This window comes from Schistocerca piceifrons, chromosome X, assembly GCF_021461385.2.
Source record: "Schistocerca piceifrons isolate TAMUIC-IGC-003096 chromosome X, iqSchPice1.1, whole genome shotgun sequence".
Lineage (NCBI taxonomy): Eukaryota > Metazoa > Arthropoda > Insecta > Orthoptera > Acrididae > Schistocerca > Schistocerca piceifrons.
In genome coordinates, this window is record NC_060149.1 from 314,163,952 (window position 1) to 314,179,561 (window position 15,610).

General features: G+C 42.1%; 1 pseudogene; it reads right to left on the bottom strand.

Moving 5' to 3' along the window:
* Positions 1–14,326: 14,326 nt before the first annotated feature.
* LOC124723261 lies at positions 14,327–14,444 on the bottom strand (annotated as a pseudogene).
* Positions 14,445–15,610: the final 1,166 nt, after the last annotated feature.

Here is a 15,610-nt window from a genome sequence, read left to right on the forward strand (position 1 = left end):
TGAACTGCTTCCATATCTTCCAGTCCAACCCGTTGGGGATCTCTAACTCTCGAACACTAAAGAATGGGTCGCACAAGTTTTCAGTGCGCCGTCTCGTTTACAAGAATTCTCCCAGTAAACCGAAGTCGAACACTCGCCTTCCCAACTACCGACCTTACATACTCGTTCCATTGCATATCTCTTTGCTACTATTCTCATAGATATTTAATAGACATTGACTACGTCAAGCATCACACTACTACCTCTGTATTCTAAGGTTGCAGGATTAATCTGTATTAACTTGTTTGTTTCTGCATTTAGAACAATGTGCCATTCATCGCAACAAACAAATTCTGTGTAAGTCATCCAGCGTCCTCCAAAAATCACTCAACGACGACACCTTCCTGCACACCACAGCTTTATCAGCAAACAGCAGGAGATTGTTGCTCATCCTCTCCGTCAGATCGTGTATGTATGTAGAGAAAATGAGTGGTGCTATTGCTTTTCTGATGAGCACTCCTGACGATATCCTTGTCTGTTACGAACACTCGCCGTCGAGGACAAAGTACTAGGTCGTTTTACTTAACAAATCTTCGAGCCACTCACGTATCTGGAAACCTATTCCACATGCTCGCACGTTCGTTAATAGTCTACTGTGGGGCAGCGTGTCAAACGCTTTCCGGAAATTTTGGAATATGGACTCCGCCTGTGGCTCATCATCAATGGTACACGTAAGTATGTGGGGGAGGACGGGCGCTATGATATGAACGCTTACCAGTTAAAATGCAAAAAATGAAATCAGATGGTGTACAAGATAGAGTAACTTCCCACGTTTCGGTTTTAACAGTAAATTGTCAAAGTGTTTGTAACAAAGTTCCTGAATTTATGGTTCTGCCTGGAAAACTATTGCACTCAGATTACACTCGGGACCGAGAGTTGGAAAAACTCCGCATCAGAAAGCTCTGAAATATTTAACGAGAACCATACAAAGGGAATCCTGCAATGCCTCATCATACAACAAAGGTCTGGAAATCTGTAGCCAACATAGCCAAAATGGATAGAGAGTCTGGATGGGATCCTCTCCTGTCAGCTCAAAATTAAATGACCTCCATCATTTTTGGGTCCAACACTGCAAATTGTAACCCCTGTTTGAATCCCGCGAGTAAGTCCAACAATCTTTAGCACATCCTCTCGCAAGAGGCGGGCGTCATTGTTGCCTACATGAGCCAAAACGTGTATGGGGTACTGAGAAACAGTATGAATAGTTTTTTAGACGACCTCAAGGTATGTTGAGCTGAGAAATGGTTGTTAAGAAAAAATTCAATACTTTGCGCCATTTGCGAGTTAATTAGCATTGAATTTAGCCAATCAAGCCGTTGCGCGTGCATATTCAAGCGGCCCGTCAGAGATGGTGCCGCCACACGTATTCTTCGTTTGGTTTCCTAAAAGCTAAAAAGAGAACGATGCAAAAGTGAGACATGGGATGGTAGTAAGGATTGAGCCGGAGCCAAAGGCTGAGCAGTCACATGCGCTGTCGTCTACGATATGAGAACAACTGAGACTAACAGTGTCTGGTGGGCCGCCTCAATTTGCGCGCATGGCTGCCTGATTGGCTAACTTCAGAGTTAATTAACTCGGAAACGGTCCAACGTATCGAATTTTTTTCTTAACTATTATTTCTCAGTGCAACCTACCCTGTAACATCGTTACAAGATTTTCAGGCTGTTTATGACCTCCGTGTTGATATCTGCAATCTGCACTATCGATAACCGCAGATAGGACCTCCTCCACTACTCGGATAAGGCTGACGTATAAGCTGATATTTACTTGTACGCCAGCCCTAAGAACATTGATGCTGCTGTATAGGGTATGAATAACGACCTTTGGTCAATAGCACTCTGGGAACAAAATACAAGTTTTAGTTTAAAATCCCTAATAAGTCACAGGTCGTCTTCGTATCATTTCGAAAATTGATCAGCGCACATTTTCGTACAATATTTCGCCTGCTACTTATTAATGGTATCCAATTACCGTATAAACAATTATAAAACATCTGGGGCAATCTTACATGAACATGTAAACTGGGAATAACATACTCTTCCAGAGCGCAGGAAACCTGTCCCTGGCCTACACGAAATCCAAAAATTTAGAAAAATTTTCCATCACAAATTAATAGAAAGCTGGTCCTGTCTTTTGTCTTGCCAAATCTTTACTACTGTGATGTTGTATAACACGTAACAACTACTGAAAACTCCAGACGACTCGAGGTAGCTATGAAAGCTTGCGCAAGACAAGTGTGGACGATTCTGTTGTTTGATTACATGAGTGCTTCAGATATTCTGTTAGGAAATTAGGCTAGATGTGACCTCTTTTGCATAGGTGCAAGGTGCCCTTGCAAGGGCGCAGTGCGACCGAACACTCGCTGCAAGTAAGAATTTCTACCTGGCCTTCGACACACGGGGGCGGACGGACAAGGATTAAGGAAAGTAAGTCTGACTGTGACGACTACGCTGCTCGGATTCATCTGTAACTGTTCTAACAGTGTGGCGTTAATTATATAGTCCACTTTTACCAACTACGTACTTTTATTTTCAACCGCCTTTCCTTTGCAACGAGTGTATGCTTTCGTCTGCTCTGTGGAAAGAGTGAGGCAGCGCAGAACTACCGTGCGTTTTACAACATGCCCGAGGGAGGACTCGAACCTCCGCCGGGACCAGCCTCACAGTCCATGACTGCAGCGCCTAAGACCGCTTGGCTAATCCCGCTCGGCAACTGGCAACATTTTTAATCTCCGGGTGCGAATAAAACTATTCGAACGCGTTGCGTCACAAATATTACTTCCTTTCGAGTTTTACATATCATTAACTACGAGTATCCGTTATGAGTTTCTCCAACGTATCAACAGTGAGGTACGTCTGCAGTAGTGCTTTCCAGGTTACAGATTCCGTGTGAATCGTGTTGCGAAGCACATCTTAAGCCAGCAGACGTCGTAACCCAGCTTCGTAGTTCTGACAACACGATGTCAGTGACAAGCGCTATCCATCGCTAACGCCGCCAGCAGCTGCAGCCCAGCACGCGCATCACAGGTACCGTCGTCCTGCTCTGTAAACGCTCTGGCCCTGTTTCATTAATCTGTTCCCCTTTGTACTAATGTTATTAATCACGGAGCCTGTCGAAAAGACAAAGTTTATTTAAGGAAACTGCAGTGATCAGGTCACGAGTGACTAGACTCTCCACATTTGTTAACAGCTTACAGGAAGTATCAAATCTAAACGACATTTTAGTAAGGCAGTCATTGTTAATTACAAGTAAAGATGAATACAAAGACATCCAAACTCAGTTAGAAATTCACGAATTGGAAGAATCTCACGATGTAGACAGGTGAATAAAAAATAATGACATTACTCCAGTCAGATGTCCTACCTACTCATTCTGCAACTTCATGCAGTGCACGTGAAATAGAGGTCGCAGAAATTTAACTGCTCAAAATTTAATCGTAGCAATGCAGAATTTATGCATTTTTTTGAAACCTATAAGGAATTAGTAATTAACAATAAAGCCTTAACTTATGACCTGTGGTGTTGTTTTTGTTGTCATGTGTCTCTGGTGAATCTCGCAAACTGACTGAAAGCTCACCGTTATGGAAAGTAACTTTAAGATTGGATGTTGATCAACAAACTAATGAGAGTCTTAACGTGACTGAGGGCATGCAAGTCGACATTCCACTGCATCAGGTATTACTGCCACACATTTTGCTGCATCATGTTAGTGTGAATGTGAGGAAACAGTGTTTACTCCTCTGAATGATTTGGTGGCATTTCTAGAAAGCAGCCGTCAGCCTTTTTAGCCTATCCATTAAAAAAAAAAGGCTGTACCAATCTCAGCAGCCGGCCATGAAGCATGCTAGCGCAGGAGGCTAAAGTTTCCAAGAAATATTTCTTTCAACTACTGCCCACTGTGAATTCTGTAGTTCAACACACAGACTAAGTAGATGTCCTAAGTTCAAAGAAAGTGATACGACAAGCAGAATAGACTTTTTGAATAGACAAAGGATATGTCGAAACTGTCTGATAGGCAGAAGGAATACCGTCCGGCAGCTACCGCTTTTGTAACAACAACCACAATACGCTAGTGCACAGGGGACAACCCATTTATAGTCGTGAAAGAAACCAAGAAGCGAGTACACTGATCAGCCAGATCACTACTACCATCTACATCTACCTAATAGCCTGTATGTCCACCATTCCCACGAATGTCAGCGGAGGCGCGTCGTGGTATAGAAGTAATGAGGCCTTGTTAGGTCGCTGGAGGGATTTGGCACCAGATCTGTACACATGGGTTACCAAATTCCCGTAAATTCCGGGTACGGGGCTATGAGCTCTGACTCTACGTGCAATCACATCCCATTTTTGTCAGATCAGGTTCAGATCTGGCGAATCGGGGGGGGGGGGGGGCAGCGCATCAATTGGAACCGCTACTGTATTCCTCGAACAATTACACTCCTGGCCTTGTGACATGGTGAATTATATTATTGGAAAAATTCCGCTGTCATCGGGAAACGTGATCGCCACGAAGGGGTGTACGTGGTCTGCAACCAGTGTGCTATACTCGTTGGCCGTCATGAGGCCTTGTGCAAGCTCCATTGGACCCATGAATGCCCACGTGAATGTTGCCCACAGCATAATGGAGCCGCCGCCATCTTGTCTTCATCCCATAACGCAGATATTAAGGAGCTGTTCCCCTGGAAGACGACAGATTTGCGCCCTTCCATGAGCATGATGAAGAAGGTAATGGGGTTCATCAGACCGTGCAAACCTCTACCGATGCGCCAACGTCCAGTACCGAAGGTCACGTGCCCATTTCTGTCGTAGTTGCCGATGCCGAGGTGTTAACATTGGCACATGTATGGGTCGTCGGCTGCGGAGGCTTATCGTTAGGAGTGTTCAGTGCACCGTGTTTAGACACACTTTTACTCTGCACAGCATTAAAGACTGATGTTAGTTTCTCCAGTGTTCACCGCCTGTCCTGTTTTATGATTCTGCTCATCCTACGAAGTGCGACATCTGTAATGAGGGGTGGCCGCCCAACCCCACGACGTCTTTACGTGGTTTCACGTGTTGAGATATTCATCATTGCACTCTCCGAACATTCGATAAGTCGTAAAGCTTCCGAAATGATCGTGCAGAACCATCACAAGCATTCATCCTGTGCATTCAAGACAACGTGCTGCATATCTCGCTGACACCACTGAAATGATATGGCGGTGGTTTGGGGTCAGTGGAATTCACGCTACAGGGAGTCTGGCTCGGAGCTGTCCTTGAAGTACTCAGTCTGTAACAGTTCGTTGTGCCACTGTGTTGCCAACTGCTATTCAAATTGCTGCTGCAGATGCAGTACAATGCGCCATAGCCATACACAGAACACGATGACCTTCACTTACGATACTGCAACGTCGCCGTCAGCAGCCTGACCTTGCGGCCATACTTTCCCGTGTCCACCGCTGCCAGCAATCATGTACAGTGGCTACATTCCTCCCAAGTCTTTCTGTAGTATCGCAGAAGGAACATCAAGCTTCTCGTAGCGCTGTTACACGACCTCGTTCGAAGTCAGTGATATGACGATAATGCCCTCTTTGACGCCTTAGGGGTATTCGTGACTAACATCAACTCAATTAGTGCAGTCTCTAAGGCAACTAACTCTCTCGACCCTTAAAGCATTTATTTAAAGAATTCCTGATCTGCATCTTCATAGTGGCGGTACTAGCGCAACTCTGAAAAGAACTCATCTTTCAAATGTCGGACAACTCCTTCTTGGTATTACGATCTTTTTTTCTGTCAGTGTATTTTGTAAACCTATCTACACTATTGGTTTTTCGTGCGCGAGATCTTTCTTGATAGTATCTCCAGTCTAGGAATGCTTCCTCTTCTGGCTGTCAGAAGTTCGTGGTCTTGTGGTTAACATCGCTGACTCTCTATGACAGGGCCACTGGTTCGATTCCCATCCGGGTCGGGGATTTTCTCCTCTTGGACTGTGTGCGTGTGTGTGTGTGTGTGTGTGTGTGTGTGTGTGTGTGTGTGTGTGTGTGCTGTTCACATTATTTCATTCTCTCATCATCGACGCGGAAGTCAAATAATAAGACATGCACCAGGTGTCCGAACATCAGAGATGGAGTCTCTCGGCCAGTAATGCCAGACGCCTAGTTCCTCTTCTAGCTCAACACTTCCGTTTTTTCCCATTATGGCACAAATCTAGTTATTAATGCTCTGTATTTGATGGCAGCTGGTAGTCGGCGCCCTACACAACAGTTTATATCGATATGTTACGTTTTCCCCCTCGGAGGTTCGAGTCTTCCCTCGGGCATGGGTGTGTGTGTGTTGTCCTTAGCGTAACTTAGTTTAAGTTAGATTAAGTAGTGCGTAAGTAAAGGGACCGATGACCTCAGCAGTTTGGTCCCTTAGTCAAAAATGGCTTGGTTCAAATGGCTCTGAGCACTATGGGATTTAACATCTATGGTCGTCAGTCCCCTAGGACTTAGAACTACTTAAACCTAACCAACCTAAGGACATCACACAACACCCAGTCATCACGAGGCAGAGAAAATTCCTGACCCCGCCGGGAATCGAACCCGGGAACCCGGGCGCGGGAAGCGAGAACGCTACCGCACGACCACGAGCTGCGGACAGGTCCCTTAGTCCTTATCACAAATTTTTTATGTCACGTTTGCCTGCACAGTAAGTTTCTCACGCGCGATAATGACTAACAAACAGTCAGGATTCTTCTGATTGCTTTCATTTTCCCACTTCGACCCGCATAAAACTAGCGCAATCTGTCCATTCCATGGTATATTTTCTAGATGGCAACTGACAATTTATTTTCTGCATCTACAGAGTTTTTCTCGCATTCATACAAGAACTTCCGTAGGGATGCTATTTTTTTACTATTAAATCCAATCACCTCCTTGATTTATTTAATGACTGCTGCTGTCATTGAGTCCGTGATTGATTGTGTGGGATGAGCAAAATTTGACTGGCCCGTAAAATATTTCATGCACCTCAAAACAGACAACCCAGGTTACAACATCCGCATCCGGGGCAGGTGACATAAGTTGGGTTGCCTATCTTAAGGGGAAAGTTTTATTTTTCCCACTCTGTACAATGGAGTATAGCGTGTCGCCGCTGTACAGCGCTGCGCTTACCTGTGTTACGCAATCGTTTTTCCGAAAACAGTCACGTAACGCACGTAACGTATGCAAATTCATATTGAAAGACCAATTTGATAGGAATATTTAATTGATGGCGAGGAATATGATAAACTGCAGTACTAGTGATTGTCAGTAACTGATTAATGCAACTTTATTCTTCTTTCGCTCCTGATTCGGCAGAGCAAGACTTAGAGGAGCGAGACACCACTGAAAGCGTCCAGCTATGATGTGAAAGCATCTCCCGTGGCGTAAACTCGTTGCGAAAACATTGTTCAAACTGAGAGCGGAGCGAGATGATTCGCTGTGTAGGAGGTTTTATTGTGACCAAATGTCGGAAGTTGACTGGTTCCCCAGGAAGCACCTTTAACATCTCTATGACGTTTCGTGGTCTCGCAGTTTAGGGTGTTTGAAAACGGGGGACGTCGCTGAATGTGTTGAATCTGCAGAAAAACAATATTTATGCAATGTAAGAACCACCAACTTTGGCTAACTTAAATAAACGACAGGTTGGATTGACGAAAGAGGACCGCCTCATTGGTTACAAAGATAGAGACAAAATGAACCGACTTTTTTCTGTGGAAGGTGCTGGGACGAACGTAATTGGTTAACCAGCTAAAAGAAGGGTACTAGTGTTTTGTAAAGAGCATTTTCATCGGTCGACGATAGGAGGAGCCTAGCCAATCTGAATTTAGTAAGATACGCGAAACGCATCGACGTAGGGTTTCATTTTTATCAACATTCGAGGAGAAATCACTTCTTCCCCAACTCGAGCTCGATCTTCGGCAGCCTCCGCCGCCAGACTTCACAGCTTTGAGTCGCAGTCGACACAGCCAGTCTGCCGCGCCGCCTGAGTAAATGTATTGGGGACTTGAAGAATTTCGAGCTGATCTGCAGTTAGCCGCTAGCAAGTGTCGTTGGTTCCACCAAAGACTGATCCTACAGCCACTTCAGCCTCCACCTGCAGTACTATGGTGAGACTGAGCCGCAATCGCGAGACAATGCGTACGGATATCAAAGTAATTTCATAGTAGCTCAGTTACTTCAAGCTTACCTCTGAAGGCTTGTATTTTAATGCCAATAAACAGTCTGCTCTCAATTACAATCACAGGCGTGACGTACTCCCATCTATGGTACTCTCTGTTTTCAGTTAATATCACGACAATCACTGAGCGACAACAATTAATTCACTTGCATTATTATAAACATCTTTCCCCACGACCTCTATATCAGATATGCCAATGCCTTATTTATATTAATGATACTGTTTGTCATTTGTTTCTTTTCCAATAATTTTATCGGAATAAATGAAACGAAATGTCACTCGTGTCACATTTGGTAGTCATTAGTTTCTCAAGTCATTATTTTGGCGGGCACTCTAATATTATTGCAACACTTGCTAGAATCACCTTGCAGTTTTAAAATTAAGTTACCTTGGATTTTTGGCGACGCCTGTCTAGGATTTGCTGATCTGCGATCTCCTAATGCAGTAGTTAGATTTGTGGAACTTAAAATTTCTGAGGATGATGTATGTTACTACCTAAAAAATAATTAAATTCACATAACAGAAAACATTTTTCAATACTGGCGCGTAACCGTTTATATATATTTTTCTCAGATATGAAGGAGCCGCAGGACGACATTCACGCAATAGATACGAGGACCGTATGAAGTTGCGTTTCTGAACGAAAACAATGTGGTTAACACATAAGTTCAGGGACAAGGTAGTGACAAGATATAGGATATAGAAATCAGAGGAGCGACAGTTGGCCTAAAGCAGAAAACGTAGAAGTTACAGGTCACAGAGGTGAAGCACAGAGTGATGAAGACGGCGAATCCATACCGCCACTATGTGTAGTAAGCCTGTTTGACTGGCGGATCTTTTTACTCGAATAATTTAAACAGAGCGACGAAAGAAGCGACATGTGAATTCAGAATTACCAAGAAAATAATGAAAAAATGAAAATTAACGCAAAATTACTCAGTAAAAACGAGGAAAAGAATGAGGCATAATTGAAGCAAGTAAGTGAAAGCCTCGAAAAGTGCGACGAAGAGAACGACACAAGATATAATGAAAACGAGCAGAAACGAGATGAACGATTTGAGGATAATGAGAAACAGTTCAAAAATTCTATCAGTAGGCTATACGAACATGTAGGGGCAACAAGACAGAAACCAAATTACCGCATCAAGAAATGTGAAGAACTTCAGATAAAAAACAGACACAAGTGATAAATTCAAGAGTTTACATATTAACACAGGACACTAAAAGCAAAGCTGACGAATTAAGGAAACATGAAAATACCAATACTAACGACACTGAGGAAGTGTGACAATAAAGGGATGAACAGATGGAGATCGTAGAGAACGTAGTAGAATACGTGGAAGTACTAAACACAATAGTGGAGCAGTTATCAAATCGTCAGGAAACCGCATCTGATAGAACAATAGCGACAAATCTCAATGAGCATGCCGAGATAAGAGACTTGCTGCAGTTTACGAATGCACACGAACCCATAAACAGCAGAAAGAAGGAGATGTTTGACGCACTCACCAAAGAAAAGAGGATAGTAGACTTTCCAAAAGCAATAACTGGAGGGAAAGTATGTTAAGTCAGAGCGAAGCAGAATGCAACAGAGGGGAACACGAGATTCCAGATACGACAGAAATATTATGCCGCATCAGAGGAGAGCCATCGCGCTCTCATGTACCAATAATTACCATGGTGACTATCGATACAATATCTTGCGACATGGAAGAAGAGGAACTTAGCAAGCAGTTCGCGTCGGTACAGATATTTTCAGTGTTTCCGGATACCACGAATCGTCCACTCCCGCAGTTGTGCACTGGAGAATTCCGTGAGACATTATCATTTCCTTCGCCGCCTGTTTTCAAATTTTTCAGTGCCCACCTCAGAGAGGAAACGGCTAAGATAATGGGAAAGATCGTGGGACAGTGTAGCACTTACGAAGAATTTACGCGTGCATTTATAGATGAATACTTGACTTAAGTAGAACAAGAACCAGTAAAACTAGGAATCGCGATGACAGAGAACTACTTAGGATTGAGAGGGTAGGGTCCAATGCAATATCTCAAACACATGGTGGTGAGGAACAGATTTTTAGATGTGCCGTTTGAACCATCTGAAGTCATACAACTTTGCCTGTCGAAGCTCCAACGTCAGATTCAAAAAGAAATACGGATCGCTGGTAATAACATACACGACGTTAAAGGATTATAGCAGTTACTACCTGAGTTCGGCTATCACAGGAGCAGGGAAAAGAGGGCGCCAGTACATTCCGTACAGGCAAATTTTCCACTGGTACATTAACCAGCATATAATTAGGAATGGGGAATAAGCCAGCCACCACGAATAATCGGCTAGGGATGGGAAAGAAGGAATTATCGGCAGCATAACAGCAGAAATAATTGGAGAAATGACGACGTAGGAAATAATGACCGGTGAGATGATAGGGAAGAGTAGATATTTTCCAAGTAGAGGACCTGACGCCCGACAGAACGAACAGAATGACGGGCAGAGGAATGACGCTCGAAACTGTTTGGAGAGATCCTCTCCTCAACGAACAGTGCAATGTAGCAGAACACTTGGATCTTTCTACGCAGAGGATGAAGAAATAAGTAATATGTTGTTAGGAGAAGGAGAAGAAGAAGAAGAAGCAAGATATGATAGTTCCCTATTGAAAATATAGATATTAATGGTAGGTTAGTCCAGTGTGCAGCTAGTACAGATAGCCGAGTTCTTAATTTAGACGAAGATATGTGTGATGTTTGTGGTAGGAGGAACGAAGAAGAGTTCAGTATCATAAATAATCGGGAAACGTTAGTGGAAGATATAGACGAGAACCGACATGGATTATGTAAATGAGAACTAAATAGGGAATGCGGGAAGGGAACCTCAGGAACATGGAGAATGTGACCGCACCATTTAAGATTTCGTATATAGTAAGAGAAGAACATTAATGAAAGAAACGCCCCCTCGATTGTAAAGAAGAGGTAGGATCACTTAGGAGGTAAGAGTTTATTGAGGTACAGGAAAATATCGAAGAAGTATCAGTATTTGAACAGCAAATTTTTGTATACGTTTTGTGGACCTTACCAGGTACGAGGAATTGTTCACAAAACGTCGTGGAATTGAAGACTTTACGGAGTCATAAATCAGTAGGGAACCACCATATTTCACACATCAAAGTATTTAAGGAATAATAAATGGCAGAAAATTGAACCTAGGCGTAATATCTACTCTCCAGTTTGTCATAGAGAAGAAATAATAGTATTACCACAAGCTGATCCTATGATTTAGATTAAACATACAGTATGAAGTTGTTGTGGCGTACAGATTTCAACATGCTACGCTTTAACATTCTGTTTTATTTATTAATAAGAGCGCCTGTTACCTGAGGTTTTGGTCTCTGTTGTACCTGGTGAAAAATTTTTAAGATTTTTTGTTCTCTTAGCTCTCCTCCCTAACTGTTAGGAATTAGATCCTTGTTTTTTAACAGAGTCGATGACTAATCAAATTATATTTTAAATTACCACTAACACGCTAATTCCTGAATTATTTATTTTTTTAGGTTGGTGCATATGTTGGTAGCGTTTTCCCTTTGTATGTTGGTATTCTGGTTGTTAGGGGTTTATTTATCGATTGTGATTTTTTTATTTGTAGATCATTGTTGCTATTTGAATTTACATACCGCCACTTTGTCATCCGGAGATTGTGAGTAGAGCTGTGGGCGCTAGAAAATGGAGAGCCAAGTGGAGAAATAGGAGCATTTCCGACATGTTTTCCTCTTTGCGTTCAGTTGGAGGGGGGGGGGGGGAGGGTGATAGCAGTGGAGGAAGCCAGAAACGTTTGCACCGTTTATGGAGATAACGCCATTGGACAGAGCAGAGAAAATGGTTTTCTCCTTTCAAGCAATATCATTTCGACATTTGTGACGAGCCACGTTCAGGAACACCTTAGGGGCATGATGAATAGTCCACAATGATCCACGTTAGTTTACTCTAGATCAGGACAATATAATAAACTGTGATCATTCCACCATTGTGCGACATTTGGTGCAATGGGAAAGATTCAGAAATCGGATATATGGGTATCGCATACTCTAAGCCAAAATCGCAAAAATCAGCCGGTGGCCATATTTGCATCTATTCTTGATCGTCCTCAACTGGCTCGTAAACAGCACCGACCATTTCTATTCTGTATCGTTACTAGTGACAAGAAATTGTGTCTTTATGCTGACATAGTGAAAAGAAAGGAATGGTTTTTCCCAAACAACGTAGCAACTGCCTGTACAAAGACCTGTGAGCATTTACAAAAAAAAAAAAAGAAAAAAGTGTTGGATATCTGATGGAACGGCGACGGTGTAGCGTACTACGAATAGCTTCCTCGAGGTGCGATCATCACTATTGACATCTGTGGTCAACAAGTGAAACGTTTTGCAGACGCAGTCCAAGAACTATGACGAGGAAAACTGCGTGAAGTGATGCTACCCCACGATAACGTCCACCCGCACGATGCTAAACTGCCAGGTTGGGAAGTCATAAGGCATCCACTTTATTCACCTGTACTTGCGCTCTCAGAATTTCACCTTTTCCGCTCTCTGTCGAACAATCTTCAAGGAACTTCCTTCTCGAATGAAAATGCGCTCCAAACGCGGCTCGACGAGTTCTTCACTCCAAAGGCACGTGATTTCTACAGACACGGAATCGCAAAGGTACCCCTGCGAAGACATTCTGTTGTAAATAGTGAATGAGATTGTATTATTGATGATTAAAGTCTGTTTAAGTGTATCTGCTGTGTCTTTTAAATTTATGGAACGATGTTACGAAGTTACGCACCAATCCAGTGTAAAACTACACATGATTTTAAAATGTTTCAGAACGCAGTTGAAGTTCAGAATTAAATGAGAGAATGTAATACAGTGAGTTGATACGAGTGAAAATGGGAGAGTGATTTCAATTTTGTTGGCGTTAGCATTTATGCATTTTTTATCTTCAACCGTTGTACGTACAGTGGCGAAATAGGCCCAATGCTAACGTACCAACATTCTAGTACATTTTGAATTCAGATCGCATTCTGGTACATTACCGTTTTTTTTGTCATTGCAAGACATCTACAATGCCGTGGGCCCAAGAGAAAATAAATTGTTGACTCTAATATCGTACCACACTATGGGGTACCTCCTGCGCTTTATACGCATAAAAATCAAGATGACAAAATTAATCTACAGTATAAAATTTTACAAACTGTGCATCAAGAACTAAATCATCCCGACATATCTAAAAATCAAGATTAGAGCAACACAAAGATTCATCACATCACCAGAATCATGAACTTCGGATCAAGTCTTTGGATAGAAAATTAAATTAGAGATAAACTCGAGCAGAAAGACGTTTTAAATCAGAACATGTATGTAGCACACCTAGCTCTTTGATATAACGCCAGCCCAGTAATATCTGACCAACTGCCGAATCTTATAGACAAATTTGTGTACTACACAAGCAAAGAAATTCGCTTAAACCATAGAAAAAATTCCAAAATCTAATGATTGCCCAACATACAGCAACATGATCAACACAGAAATACACTTCTTCTTTCCAGTTCTATACCAGAACAAAACCTTTAACAAGTATTAACTTCACAATGTTGATAGATAAAAGTATAAAGTACAATAACAACCAAAACCAAATATCAAACTAGTAAAAAGCGTCATTACAACTACTAAATTGGCTATTGACTCAGCTAAATTGTCTATTCGTCAACAGATTGAAATATCCTTACAGTCATGACATAATAGAGAAAGCTATAACCCAAAAGCACACGTATAACAAAACAGCAAAGAAAGAGCACGCCACCCTTGGTAACATAAACCACAAGCTGATTACACACAGTGCAAAAGTAATCGAAACAGTGAAAGCTAATAAAAAAGCACCCCGTCTTCAGGCCACGAGTGGCCGACCGGGACCATCCGACCGCCGTGTCATCCTCAGGGAGGATGCGGATAGGAGGGACGTGGGGTCAGCACACCGCTCTGCCGGTCGTTAAGATGGTATTCTTGACCGAAGCCGCTAATATTCGGTCGAGTAGCTCCTCAATTGGCATCACGAGGCTGAGTGCACCCCGAAAAATGGCAACAGCGCATGGCGGCCTGGATGGTCACCCATTCAAGTGCCGACCACGCCCGACAGCGCTTAACTTCGGTGATCTCACGGGAACCGGTGTAGCCACTGCAGCAAGGCCGTTGCCGAAAGCTAATAGCCTAGTGATAATGGATAAAAATAACTATATTAACAAAACATAGGACTCTTTTATATCAAACCCTATTAAGAAACTGAACAGTGACCCCACAAACAAATAAGCAGCAGAAATTAAAAAAGTAATAAAAAGCCATGACACACTGTTAACTGATTTTTAAAAAAGAGCATGTATAAACACTAATCCAAAAATACCCAAACTACACCGACAACCTAAGGTGCATACAATTTTAATTTCGATAAGTCCTGAAGTCTTGAAGTCTTGTTGATAGTCCAGCATTCCAGATTCATAAAAAGCTAAACTACTGACTGGAAAATACTACACCTATAACAGACTATTGACAATTAAAAATTCAAGAAGTGTAGCACATAAAATAAAAGACACAAAAATTCTACAGAAAATAAATTTCTTTCCTTTGACATCAATAATTTATATACAAACATTCCAATCCGAGAAACAATTACCATCATAGAAGAGAACTTATTACAATATAGGAAGCTATCTACGACGATAATACAAAAAATCATGAAACTTTTAAAACTGGCACTAAAACAAGATTCCTTTAAATGTAACAATGATGCATACAGCCAAGAAGAAGGTGTTGCAATGGGATGTGGGATGTAGCATTGCAGGAAACGAAGCAGACATCTTCGTAAATACTTTAGACGCTAAATTCTTCAGTCCAACTAAATCAGTAACGACGAAAATAGTATACTATTTCCGGTACGTTGATGACATTCTGGTAATAGACGGATCCAATACAGACATACATCATGAAACGCTGTATGAACTACACCCAAAAATCAAACGTACAATGGAACCTGAAAGCAACAAAACTATAAGAATTTTGGACCTGACAATCAAAAGTAGCAACAATGAGCACAAATTTGAAATATACCGAAAACACAAATGTTAGACAACATTAATAAAAAAACTCTTCCCACCCGCAAACACACAAATATGCATTGTTTAAAACACTGATTAACAGACCAAAAAATCTACCTTTAGAACATACAGCCATACAAAAAGAATTGGCTGTCGTTACTTACATAGCTCAACAAAATAATTTTGATCGAAGCATAGCGAGGAAAACTATGACAAATGCCACAAATGTACATCCATTAAGAACGGTAGGGACATAAAATTAACGAGAGCAA